The sequence below is a fragment of the Sesamum indicum genome, linkage group LG6, assembly GCF_026168435.1.
Source record: "Sesamum indicum cultivar Baizhima isolate 11 linkage group LG6, ASM2616843v1, whole genome shotgun sequence".
Taxonomy (NCBI): Eukaryota; Viridiplantae; Streptophyta; class Magnoliopsida; order Lamiales; family Pedaliaceae; genus Sesamum; species Sesamum indicum.
The window spans coordinates 11,606,370-11,618,601 of NC_142662.1; the positions used below are offsets into that span (position 1 = coordinate 11,606,370).

At 35.0% G+C, this 12,232-nt stretch overlaps 1 long non-coding RNA gene across 1 annotated transcript in view; it reads left to right on the top strand.

The window, feature by feature from the left end:
* Positions 1-2,523: 2,523 nt before the first annotated feature.
* Positions 2,524-12,232, top strand: part of LOC105179921 (uncharacterized) — a 45,299-nt gene continuing 35,590 nt past the window's right edge. The window contains exons 1-9 of the long non-coding RNA XR_016065855.1: positions 2,524-2,930; positions 3,726-4,322; positions 4,882-4,957; positions 5,234-7,061; positions 7,162-7,230; positions 9,387-9,760; positions 9,861-10,564; positions 10,841-11,211; positions 11,312-12,007. This is a non-coding gene — a long non-coding RNA (uncharacterized LOC105179921). The remainder of the gene's footprint in view (positions 2,931-3,725; positions 4,323-4,881; positions 4,958-5,233; positions 7,062-7,161; positions 7,231-9,386; positions 9,761-9,860; positions 10,565-10,840; positions 11,212-11,311; positions 12,008-12,232) is intronic.

Below are 12,232 nucleotides of genomic sequence, written 5' to 3' on the forward strand. Positions count from 1 at the left end.
ATTTTCACTTTAGATATATATATATTATTATATATATAGTTATGTATATATATTATTTTATATATAATATTATTATTATTTTATTTAATTAAACTTTTCTAAAATACCTTTCACACCCCTCCTAATTTTCTTAATTACTATAATTTGTCCCCAAATATTTTAACGAACTCCAATTTAACCCGTTCAAATTTTATTATATCCCAAATTTAATCTATAATTTATTTACTAATTACATCTAAATTTCTAATAATTACCAATTACTCTCCCAATTACGTGAAAAATTCTACGGATGTCACAAAGTTAGTCTTAGTTACAGTTGTCCCTCGCCCAACTTGTGAGGGGAGTGATGAAATAGAGAAGCCAGATTTAGAATTATGTAGTTGAAGAAGAAGCAGAAGCTTGAACAGGGTTGATAGTTTGAAGAAGAAAGAGTTGTATGAAGTTGTTGTCCACTATTCTCTTTACTTATAAAAATGTGTTTATAGTGATGCGCTTTTATGTATACGTTAGGTAGTTGGGTTAGTTAATTAGAGGTTAGGTAGATTAGTTATTTTTCTGATCTTTACTTGAGCTGTTTTTTGTACACAAATTACTGTACATCTTCTTTTTCCTTTGCCATTCTTGATACGAAGTCTAGTATGCTTCCTTCAATAAAAAGAATTTCTTCTTCCTTGATTATTGACAATTGTGCATTGTTATATATATGTATAAAAAAATGGTCTTTTCTTGCGATAAACTAGCGTAAATATTTCTTGAAATCGTTTATTGATGAACAAAATGAATATGATATTTGGCTATATACTTGGATTCGAATGGGCCTCCAGAACTCTATGGAGCTAAGTGAACAACGTGACTATTATTATTGTTATGTGGTATTCAGGAATTCATTATGAACTTCTGTTGGTAGCCACCTCTAGAGTCCATATGAGTATCCAAAATATCTCAATTATCTTGATATCGTTCTGTTCGTCGTAATATTAAATATGCATGTTGTCTTTAAATTGTCTATCTTCTATATGTTTTTTCAACTAGGTTTATGAATTTTCTTTATGTGGTTCTTGCTAAGCGGTCAATGGGCTTGGGGCTGGACGATTCGCGAGGCACGTTGGGGTAGCATTGGGTGCCAATTGAGGCTTTGTCATTCAGTTCCCACTTAGGTGTCATTTCACGGGCAGGCTGGAGGTTGCCTGTGTGTGATTGGAGCTGTCATGTACCTAGGCATGGCCTATTCAATGCGATCGTGGGGTCACTCCCTATATGGAGGATAACGGTCTTTCGGAACACACAAGATGGTATTTGTGATCATGTGATTTTGTCAATGCCTGATGTGGTCTTCACATGCTCAACTATTTCTTGCTAGTCAATATGATATACTTTATGTATTTTAATCGAATTTTCAATTATGATTATTTTCTTCTATGTGCATCCACTTATGGCCTCACTAAACTTTTGTTTACGTAATTTAAGTTTCTTTCTCCAAATATAGATGGTAAATTGATGAGGTTGAGATTTGGTTGACCTAGGTAGTATATATCGTTACCAAAATTGTAATTAATCAACTACGTAATACATAGACAATTTCCACAAAGTTAAAAATGATTAGTATTAATTAATTGCGCTTTTCAACATATTAATTCCTGCTTCGGGGTATTGGTGTTTCACCCTAATCAAAAGGTATGAAAAGTTTATTGTTCTTGAAAATTTAAATGTTTTTTTATTATTTTATTTTATTTTATATTTCACGTATATCTATTTTTTCGTATTATTTACAGATTCAAATAAAAAAAATACTCAAACAGGCATGAAGTTTTTCCTTTTTCTTGATTTGTAATATTTTTTTATTACCTTATTTTTCTCTATAGTTCATGTATATGTTATTTTTTATGTGTTAATAGGATTTTCAAAACTCAACCAGGTATGAAATATTCTTTTCGCTCTATTTTTATTTTTTTATTATCTTATTATGTTTTATAATTCATATATTGAATTTTTGTGTTAATAGGATCTTGAAATCCACAAGAAATGAAAAAAAAAGAAAAGAAAGTACTCAAGTAGGTATGAAATCTTTTTTTCACTTGCTTTTTAATGTTTTTCTTATTATCTTTTGTTTTTTAATTTTATAATTCATGTATATGTAGTTTTCTATGAGTTAATTATAGATTTAAAAAAAGAAAAGCAGATTACAAGTACTCATATGTATGAAAATTTTAATTTACCTTACATCTCAATTGAAAGTATATTATAAATTGCGTGCACAATGATAATAATATCTTAACCAAAAATTACCCAACAAAAAATATTTAACAACAAATGTTATCCAATATACATGTGATTTAAAATAAAAAATTATAGAAGATGCACAAAAAATAAAAAGAAAAAATAAACAAAATTTTCAGAAACTAATTAACCATATTTACAAAATTTAATAAACAAAATAATAATAATAATAATACTTAATCATCAATCTAAAATTTATATGAAAAAAAATATAATTAAAAAATACAAGTAAGAGGCCCCCCCTGCTCGCAAGAAATCGAAATCACAGCTCCCACTCCACCAAAACTCTCAAAACCAGATGTCTGTAAAAACCCTCTCCCACTCCAAGAAATACAGATTTCTTGAAAACCCTCTAAATCTCCTCATCTTCCTCCTCCCACCGTTTTACCGTCTCCATCCGCCCATTTTCAGTCTCTCACCTCCATTTTCGCTTCTTTTCTTACCAAAAAATACAAAGGAAACAAAAGCCCTCAAAACAAACGCACATCAGAGAGAAGGGGACCGACAGAAAGGGTTTGGATTTGGTTTTGGTTTACGACTCCGAAGTCAATATATCTTCCTTGACCAATATGAAGGGTTTCTGCAGCCTCGATGAAGGAGAGACGGTGGGAGTGCGCGGAACTCGGTGGGGGTTTGGACCCTTGAAGCATCAGGTCCGTATATTCTTATTTTGTTCTGTATATACATTAGGTGCATGCAGTTCAAATGTACTCACATAACATTTATTTCAGTTGTCTATGTATCTCGGAGAGATTATCCTTTCCTTAATCTATACTGATTTAGTGCTCTTTCAAGTTTCCCTCGGCCATTACTATGAAGGTGTACATTGAATATATTTTCTTCCCTTGACTGAGATTTATTTATGTTTATTACAGAAATCGATCCCACTGTTCTAATTACATAGGATAAATACAGTTGTATAATGTCAATAGAGAGTGAGAAGTGAGAACAAAGAATTGATGGACCCGGTACTCATTTTCTAATAGCGTGGGAACTTCTGTATGTTATAGCGTACATGCGGTATATTCTATTTTATATTTGCTGATGACCATATAGAAAGAATATGTATTCTTATAGGGTTACCATGAAATTTTGCTTATAGATTTATTCATGGTATGATTTTTCTGCAAGTGTTCAACCAATTTCTGACAATATGGTTTAAGGTCATCCGCGATTTATTTTTATATGCAAAAGCACTGTAAGTTTCATATTTACATGGGGAATGAATCTGCTAGAGCCAAAAGTTCCTCCATCATTAAACTAGTATCTGTTTTGGAAAAATGGAATTGTTTATTTACACTTGCTTGCTTTTTCCTTCCTTTTTCATTTTTGATTATTGTTTGGTTAGGAAATTTTGAATGTGTCTTTCCTGTTTATGTCATTTTTCTATTTTGTTATTTTTTTATTTTGTTATCACTGATAATGCAAAGTTCTCTCTGTTTGTGCAGATAGCGTATAGCCTTGTCTTCTATTTTTTTTCAGATTACAAGAACGGATTTCTAGAGATGCAATGGGAGATAAGCTTAAGAGAATACGAACGCCAAAAAGAAAATCCAAAAAAAAAGAACAAAAAGAAAAAGAAAATGAAAAATCCAACAAAAAAGAACAAAAAGAAAAAAGAAGAAAAATAGAGTAGTATTCGCAAAAAAAAAAAAAAAAAAAGAAAAAAAGAGATAGAAAAGCCATCCCCACTGAGTTTTGATAACGTAAATGGTGGTGGGAAATGTCGAGCTTTCTCCATTGCTGGAATCCCCTTTCACATTGGAGTATCTCCCGAATTTGAGTTTCTTGATCCGATTGCATTTGTGGAGATTATTAAATTACAAGTTTGAGAAGAAGGGGTGAATGATATATCCATACATATCCTTGATAAGACGTACGTGACTCGTTCCAAATTTTTCTTTAATCATGTGAACTTGTTTGTTTCCATATCGCTAATAGATCTCATAGCTCGTGTTATTTCTTGTTATCTTTAGTGGTGAGCCAACTGTGAGGAAATAAAGCCAGCAATATTAGTCTTGCAACTTACCACCAAGAAAGGGCAGGTATTTGGTACATTTGATCTTTGATGTCTTATGGAATATTTCATTCTGTTGTATGCATTGGGTAACTAGCTCCATAGAACTTTTTCTGTTGCTTTCTTTCCTTGTAGTTTATTTTTTCTAAAATACGAGACCAACTTCCGATGCACTGCCCTCAGCTCTCTTTACCACTTTCTTCTTGAAAGAAGTTGTGAGTTGTTGGGATAGTGATAAATAACGAGGCCATTATACAACTTGTTTCATAAGCAACGGTTGCAAAATGCAATAAAAGGAATAGCACAAATTGGCATTGGTAGATTAGTTTACTATCTCATGTTTAAAGTTTGCTCGTTGTGAACTCGATTGAGCTATTTGTCTTATGAAGGTCTATTGTATGATTTAGTGGAAAAGTGATGTGGGTTATGTCCTAGCTATGGTATTACGGACGACGTTAGTATTATTCGTGAGCCGGCTGTTGGTAAATGGTTCTTGATGCTACTTCAATGTTTTTGGTAAATGCGGTTAAATATTAACGGCAGTGTCCACCTGGATCTATTGGTTTATTGTAATTTCGTCAATGCAGGCAAAGTTGATTTGACCATGAACATTGTTGAGCATAAAAGTGGAGGAATTTATGCACGTGGTGGAATATCAAGTGGGTATGTCGAAAACATTAAGTCACATAAGCTTTGTTTATTTTGTAGAATTTCTAGTTTATATGTAACGGGGGTTTCCACTGTAGTTTACTGCCGTGAGGTGGATGCAATATTTGTTTATTTCTCATTGAAGTTGCTCAAAAATAAATGGACTAATGACACTTTAGTCTTTAGAATTAGAGCTATGAATGTTAATTAGTTCTTCGAAGGACATTATTCTCTTCTTAGGTTTATGGGTTTCTTACATGGTTGTCTGTCTTGTCTTCTATTTTTTTTCAGATTACAAGACCGGATTTCTAAAGATGCAATGGGGGATAAGCTTAAGAGAATTTGAACGCCAAAAAGAAAATCCGAAGAAAAAGAACAAAAAGAGAAAGAAAAACAAAAAAAGAACAAAAAGAAAAAAAAAGAAAAAGAGAGCAGTATTCGGCAAAAAAAAAAAAAAAGAGATAGCAAAGCAATCCCCACCGAGTTTTGATAACGTCATTGGTGGTGGGACATGTCGAGCTTTCTCCATTGCTGGAATCCCCTTTCGCATTGGAGTATCTCCCGAATTTGAGTTTCTTGATCCGATTGCATTTGTGGAGATTATTAAATTACAAGTTTGAGAAGAAGGGGTGAATGATATATCCATACATATCCTTGATAAGACGTACGTGACTCGTTCCCAATTTTTCTTTAATCATGTGAACATGTTTGTTTCCATATCGCTAATAGATCTCATAGCTCGTGTTATTTCTTGTTGTCTTTAGTGGTGAGCCAACTGTGGGGAAATAAAGCCAGCAACATTAGTCTTGCAACTTACCACCAAGAAAGGGCAGGTATTTGGTACATTTGATCTTTGATGTCTTATGGAATATTTCATTCTGTTGTATGCATTGGGTAACTAGCTCCATAGAACTTTTTCTGTTGCTTTCTTTCCTTGTAGTTTATTTTTTCTAAAATGCGAGACCAACTTCCGATGCACTGCCCTCAGCTCTCTTTACCACTTTCTTCTTGAAAGAAGTTGTGAGTTGTTTGGATAGTGATAAATAACGAGGCCATTATACAACTTGTTTCATAAGCAACGGTTGCAAAATGCAATAAAAGGAATTGCACAAATTGGCATTGGTAGATTAGTTTACTATCTCATGTTTAAAGTTTGCTCGTTGTGAACTCGATTGAGCTATTTGTCTTATGAAGGTCTATTGTATGATTTAGTGGAAAAGTGATGTGGGTTATGTCCTAGCTATGGTATTACGGACGACGTTAGTATTATTCGTGAGCCGGCTGTTGGTAAATGGTTCTTGATGCTACTTCAATGTTTTTGGTAAATGCGGTTAAATATTAACGGCAGTGTCCACCTGGATCTATTGGTTTATTGTAATTTCGTCAATGCAGGCAAAGTTGATTTGACCATGAACATTGTTGAGCATAAAAGTGGAGGAATTTATGCAGGTGGTGGAATATCAAGTGGGTATGTCGAAAACATTAAGTTACAGAAGCTTTGTTTATTTTGTAGAATTTCTAGTTTATATGTAACGGGGGTTTCCACTGTAGTTTACTGCCGTGAGGTGGATGCAATATTTGTTTATTTCTCATTGAAGTTGCTCAAAAATAAATGGACTAATGACACTTTAGTCTTTAGAATTAGAGCTATGAATGTTAATTAGTTCTTCGAAGGACATTATTCTCTTCTTAGGTTTATTGGTTTTTTACATGGTTGTCTGTCTTGTCTTCTATTTTTTTTCAGATTACAAGAACGGATTTCTAAAGATGCAATGGGGGATAAGCTTAAGAGAATTCGAACGCCAAAAAGAAAATCCGAAGAAAAAGAACAAAAAGAGAAAGAAAAACAAAAAAAGAACAAAAAGAAAAAAAAAAAAGAAAAAGAGATCAGTATTCGGCAAAAAAAAAAAAAAGAGATAGAAAAGCAATCCCCACCGAGTTTTGATAACGTCAGTGGTGGTGGGAAATGTCGAGCTTTCTCCATTGCTGGAATCCCCATTCGCATTGGAGTATCTCCCGAATTTGAGTTTCTTGATCCGATTGCATTTGTGGAGATTATTAAATTACAAGTTTGAGAAGAAGGGGAGAATGATATATCCATACATATCCTTGATAAGACGTACGTGACTCGTTCCCAATTTTTCTTTAATCATGTGAACTTGTTTGTTTCCATATCGCTAATAGATCTCATAGCTCGTGTTATTTCTTGTTATCTTTAGTGGTGAGCCAATTGTGGGGAAATAAAGCCAGCAACATTAGTCTTGCAACTTACCACCAAGAAAGGGCAGGTATTTGGTACATTTGATCTTTGATGTCTTATGGAATATTTCATTCTGTTGTATGCATTGGGTAACTAGCTCCATAGAACTTTTTCTGTTGCTTTCTTTCCTTGTAGTTTATTTTTTCTAAAATGCGAGACCAACTTCCGATGCACTGCCCTCAGCTCTCTTTACCACTTTCTTCTTGAAAGAAGTTGTGAGTTGTTGGGATAGTGATAAATAACGAGGCCATTATACAACTTGTTTCATAAGCAACGGTTGCAAAATGCAATAAAAGGAATTGCACAAATTGGCATTGGTAGATTAGTTTACTATCTCATGTTTAAAGTTTGCTCGTTGTGAACTCGATTGAGCTATTTGTCTTATGAAGGTCTATTGTATGATTTAGTGGAAAAGTGATGTGGGTTATGTCCTAGCTATGGTATTACGGACGACGTTAGTATTATTCGTGAGCCGGCTGTTGGTAAATGGTTCTTGATGCTACTTCAATGTTTATGGTAAATGCGGTTAAATATTAACGGCAGTGTCCACCTGGATCTATTGGTTTATTGTAATTTCGTCAATGCAGGCAAAGTTGATTTTTTTCTCGGTAATGGTAAATTTCATTATTAAAAAAAAAAAAAAAAAAAAATGGTACAGTACAACAATTAATTGGGTAGTCCCTCGACAGGCCAAGGGATACGCCATAGTCTATAAAGGGCCCATGTACTAATCGAACTGGAAAGATTAAGGCTCAGAATCCTCTGCCTAACATCATCAATAATATGAGAAGCCAATACATTAGGCGGGTGTTCACTTTGTTGGAACCGTCTGGAGTTTCTTTCTCGCCACAAATGGTAAACCAATGACCCAAGTAATGCTCGGTATGCTGCATTGATGATATGCTTCCCTCTCCATTTTTTTACTGCCCATTCCACATCCATTGCCCATGTGCGATTGGGCCAATCGAATCGAATAATTTCCCGTATGGCTATAAGGCATCTTCTGCTATATCGGCATCGGAAGAATAAATGATTATGTGTCTCGGTTGTTTCTTCATCACAAAGAATACACCCTCCAATGTGTGTGAGCCAGGGTTTGTCTGTCGTTGGCAGTTTTTCCTGAAAAGCCATCCATAAGATAAAACAATGTCGTGGGATCTTTAGAGAACCCGAAAGTAGTGACGTCCAGCCTATTTTTGGTCCGGGCGGGCAGATAAGTCTGTATAGGGCTTGGGCTGTGGGTCGGCCATCCGGGAAACGCCAAAATGATTCTATCTTCTCCACCATGGATCTCGGGTAGTGAATAAATAATCTGAAGGCATTCCAAATCCGTTATGAGGGGCCAGTGCCATTGGCCCTCATCAATAACCGTATTGAGTTTGGTAGATTCATCAAGCCCAAGTAAACTCGGTCCTCGTGGAAATCGAGAAATCAGGGGCCCAGGTGATGCCATGGATCCTTCCACAGAAAGAAGTTCCTCCCATCTCCAATATAACACTCCACCATTGGTTTGATAAGGCTGCGTAGACGAAGCAGCTTTTTCCAACCCCATGATCCACCCTTCTCGTCAACAGTCCAAATGGTATTATTGTGTAGGCGTCCGAGCTGTAACCACTCAACCCAGATAGACGTTCGGTCACATCTAATGACATCACACAACTTTTTAGTCATTAGTGCTCGGTTCAGCGCATCAATATCTTTAATTCCAAGGCCTCCTTGCCCAATCGGTTTGCAAACATCCTTCCACGCAACTTTGGCAAAACCCGTCATTGAGGTGCCTTTCCAAAGGAATCTTCGAAGGCGTTTCTCAACTTCCTTAATGATCGCCTTCGGTAAAGTTGATTTGACCATGAACATTGTTGAGCATAAAAGTGGAGGAATTTATGCAGGTGGTGGAATATCAAGTGGGTATGTCGAAAACATTAAGTTACAGAAGCTTTGTTTATTTTGTAGAATTTCTAGTTTATATGTAACAGGGGTTTCCACTGTAGTTTACTGCCGTGAGGTGGATGCAATATTTTTTTATTTCTCATTGAAGTTGCTCAAAAATAAATGGACTAATGACACTTTAGTCTTTAGAATTAGAGCTATGAATGTTAATTAGTTCTTCGAAGGACATTATTCTCTTCTTAGGTTTATGGGTTTCTTACATGGTTGTCTGTCTTGTCTTCTATTTTTTTTCAGATTACAAGAACGGATTTCTAAAGATGCAATGGGGGATAAGCTTAAGAGAATTCGAACGCCAAAAAGAAAATCCGAAGAAAAAGAACAAAAAGAGAAAGAAAAACAAAAAAAGAACAAAAAGAAAAAAAAAAGAAAAAGAGATCAGTATTCGGCAAAAAAAAAAAAAAAGAGATAGAAAAGCAATCCCCGCCGAGTTTTGATAACGTCAGTGGTGGTGGGAAATGTCGAGCTTTCTCCATTGCAGGAATCCCCTTTCGCATTGGAGTATCTCCCGAATTTGAGTTTCTTGATCCGATTGCATTTGTGGAGATTATTAAATTACAAGTTTGAGAAGAAGGGGAGAATGATATATCCATACATATCCTTGATAAGACGTACGTGACTCGTTCCCAATTTTTCTTTAATCATGTGAACTTGTTTGTTTCCATATCGCTAATAGATCTCATAGCTCGTGTTATTTCTTGTTATCTTTAGTGGTGAGCCAACTGTGGGGAAATAAAGCCAGCAACATTAGTCTTGCAACTTACCACCAAGAAAGGGCAGGTATTTGGTACATTTGATCTTTGATGTCTTATGGAATATTTCATTTTGTTGTATGCATTGGGTAACTAGCTCCATAGAACTTTTTCTGTTGCTTTCTTTCCTTGTAGTTTATTTTTTCTAAAATACGAGACCAACTTCCGATGCACTGCCCTCAGTTCTCTTTACCACTTTCTTCTTGAAAGAAGTTGTGAGTTGTTGGGATAGTGATAAATAACGAGGCCATTATACAACTTGTTTCATAAGCAACGGTTGCAAAATGCAATAAAAGGAATAGCACAAATTGGCATTGGTAGATTAGTTTACTATCTCATGTTTAAAGTTTGCTCGTTGTGAACTCGATTGAGCTATTTGTCTTATGAAGGTCTATTGTATGATTTAGTGAAAAAGTGATGTGGGTTATGTCCTAGCTATGGTATTACGGACGACGTTAGTATTATTCGTGAGCCGGCTGTTGGTAAATGGTTCTTGATGCTACTTCATTGTTTTTGGTAAATGCGGTTAAATATTAACGGCAGTGTCCACTTGGATCTATTGGTTTATTGTAATTTCGTCAATGCAGGCAAAGTTGATTTGACCATGAACATTGTTGAGCATAAAAGTGGAGGAATTTATGCACGTGGTGGAATATCAAGTGGGTATGTCGAAAACATTAAGTTACATAAGCTTTGTTTATTTTGTAGAATTTCTAGTTTATATGTAACGGGGGTTTCCACTGTAGTTTACTGCCGTGAGCTGGATGCAATATTTGTTTATTTCTCATTGAAGTTGCTATAAAATAAATGGACAAATGACACTTTAGTCTTTAGAATTAGAGCTATGAATGTTAATTAGTTCTTCGAAGGACATTATTCTCTTCTTAGGTTTATGGGTTTCTTACATGGTTGTCTGTCTTGTCTTCTATTTTTTTTCAGATTACAAGAACGGATTTCTAAAGATGCAATGGGGGATAAGCTTAAGAGAATTCGAACGCCAAAAAGAAAATCCGAAGAAAAAGAACAAAAAGAGAAAGAAAAACAAAAAAAGAACAAAATGAAAAAAAAAGAAAAAGAGAGCAGTATTCGGCAAAAAAAAAAAAAGAGATAGAAAAGCAATCCCCGCCGAGTTTTGATAACGTCAGTGGTGGTGGGAAATGTCGAGCTTTCTCCATTGCTGGAATCCCCTTTCGCATTGGAGTATCTCCCGAATTTGAGTTTCTTGATCCGAATGCATTTGTGGAGATTATTAAACTACAAGTTTGAGAAGAAGGGGTGAATGATATATCCATACATATCCTTGATAAGACGTACGTGACTCGTTCCAAATTTTTCTTTAATCATGTGAACTTGTTTGTTTCCATATCGCTAATAGATCTCATAGCTCGTGTTATTTCTTGTTATCTTTAGTGGTGAGCCAACTGTGGGGAAATAAAGCCAGCAACATTAGTCTTGCAACTTACCACCAAGAAAGGGCAGGTATTTGGTACATTTGATCTTTGATGTCTTATGGAATATTTCATTCTGTTGTATGCCATAGCTCCATAGAACTTTTTCTGTTGCTTTCTTTCCTTGTAGTTTATTTTTTCTAAAATACGAGACCAACTTCCGATGCACTGCCCTCAGCTCTCTTTACCACTTTCTTCTTGAAAGAAGTTGTGAGTTGTTGGGATAGTGATAAATAACGAGGCCATTATACAACTTGTTTCATAAGCAACGGTTGCAAAATGCAATAAAAGGAATAGCACAAATTGGCATTGGTAGATTAGTTTACTATCTCATGTTTAAAGTTTGCTCGTTGTGAACTCGATTGAGCTATTTGTCTTATGAAGGTCTATTGTATGATTTAGTGGAAAAGTGATGTGGGTTATGTCCTAGCTATGGTATTACGGACGACGTTAGTATTATTCGTGATCCGGCTGTTGGTAAATGGTTCTTGATGCTACTTCATTGTTTTTGGTAAATGCGGTTAAATATTAACGGCAGTGTCCACCTGGATCTATTGGTTTATTGTAATTTCGTCAATGCAGGCAAAATTGATTTGACCATGAACATTATTGAGCGTAAAAGTGGACGAATTTATGGAGGTGGTGGAATATCAAGTGGGTATGTCGAAAACATTAAGTTACATAAGCTTTGTTTATTTTGTAGCATTTCTGGTTTATATGTGACGGGGGTTTCTACTGTAGTTTACTGCCGTGAGCTGGATGCAATATTTGTTTATTTCTCATTGAAGTTGCTAAAAAATAAATGGACTAATGACACTTTAGTCTTTAGAATTAGAGCTATGAATGTTAATTAGTTCTTCGAAGGACATTATTCCCTTCTTAG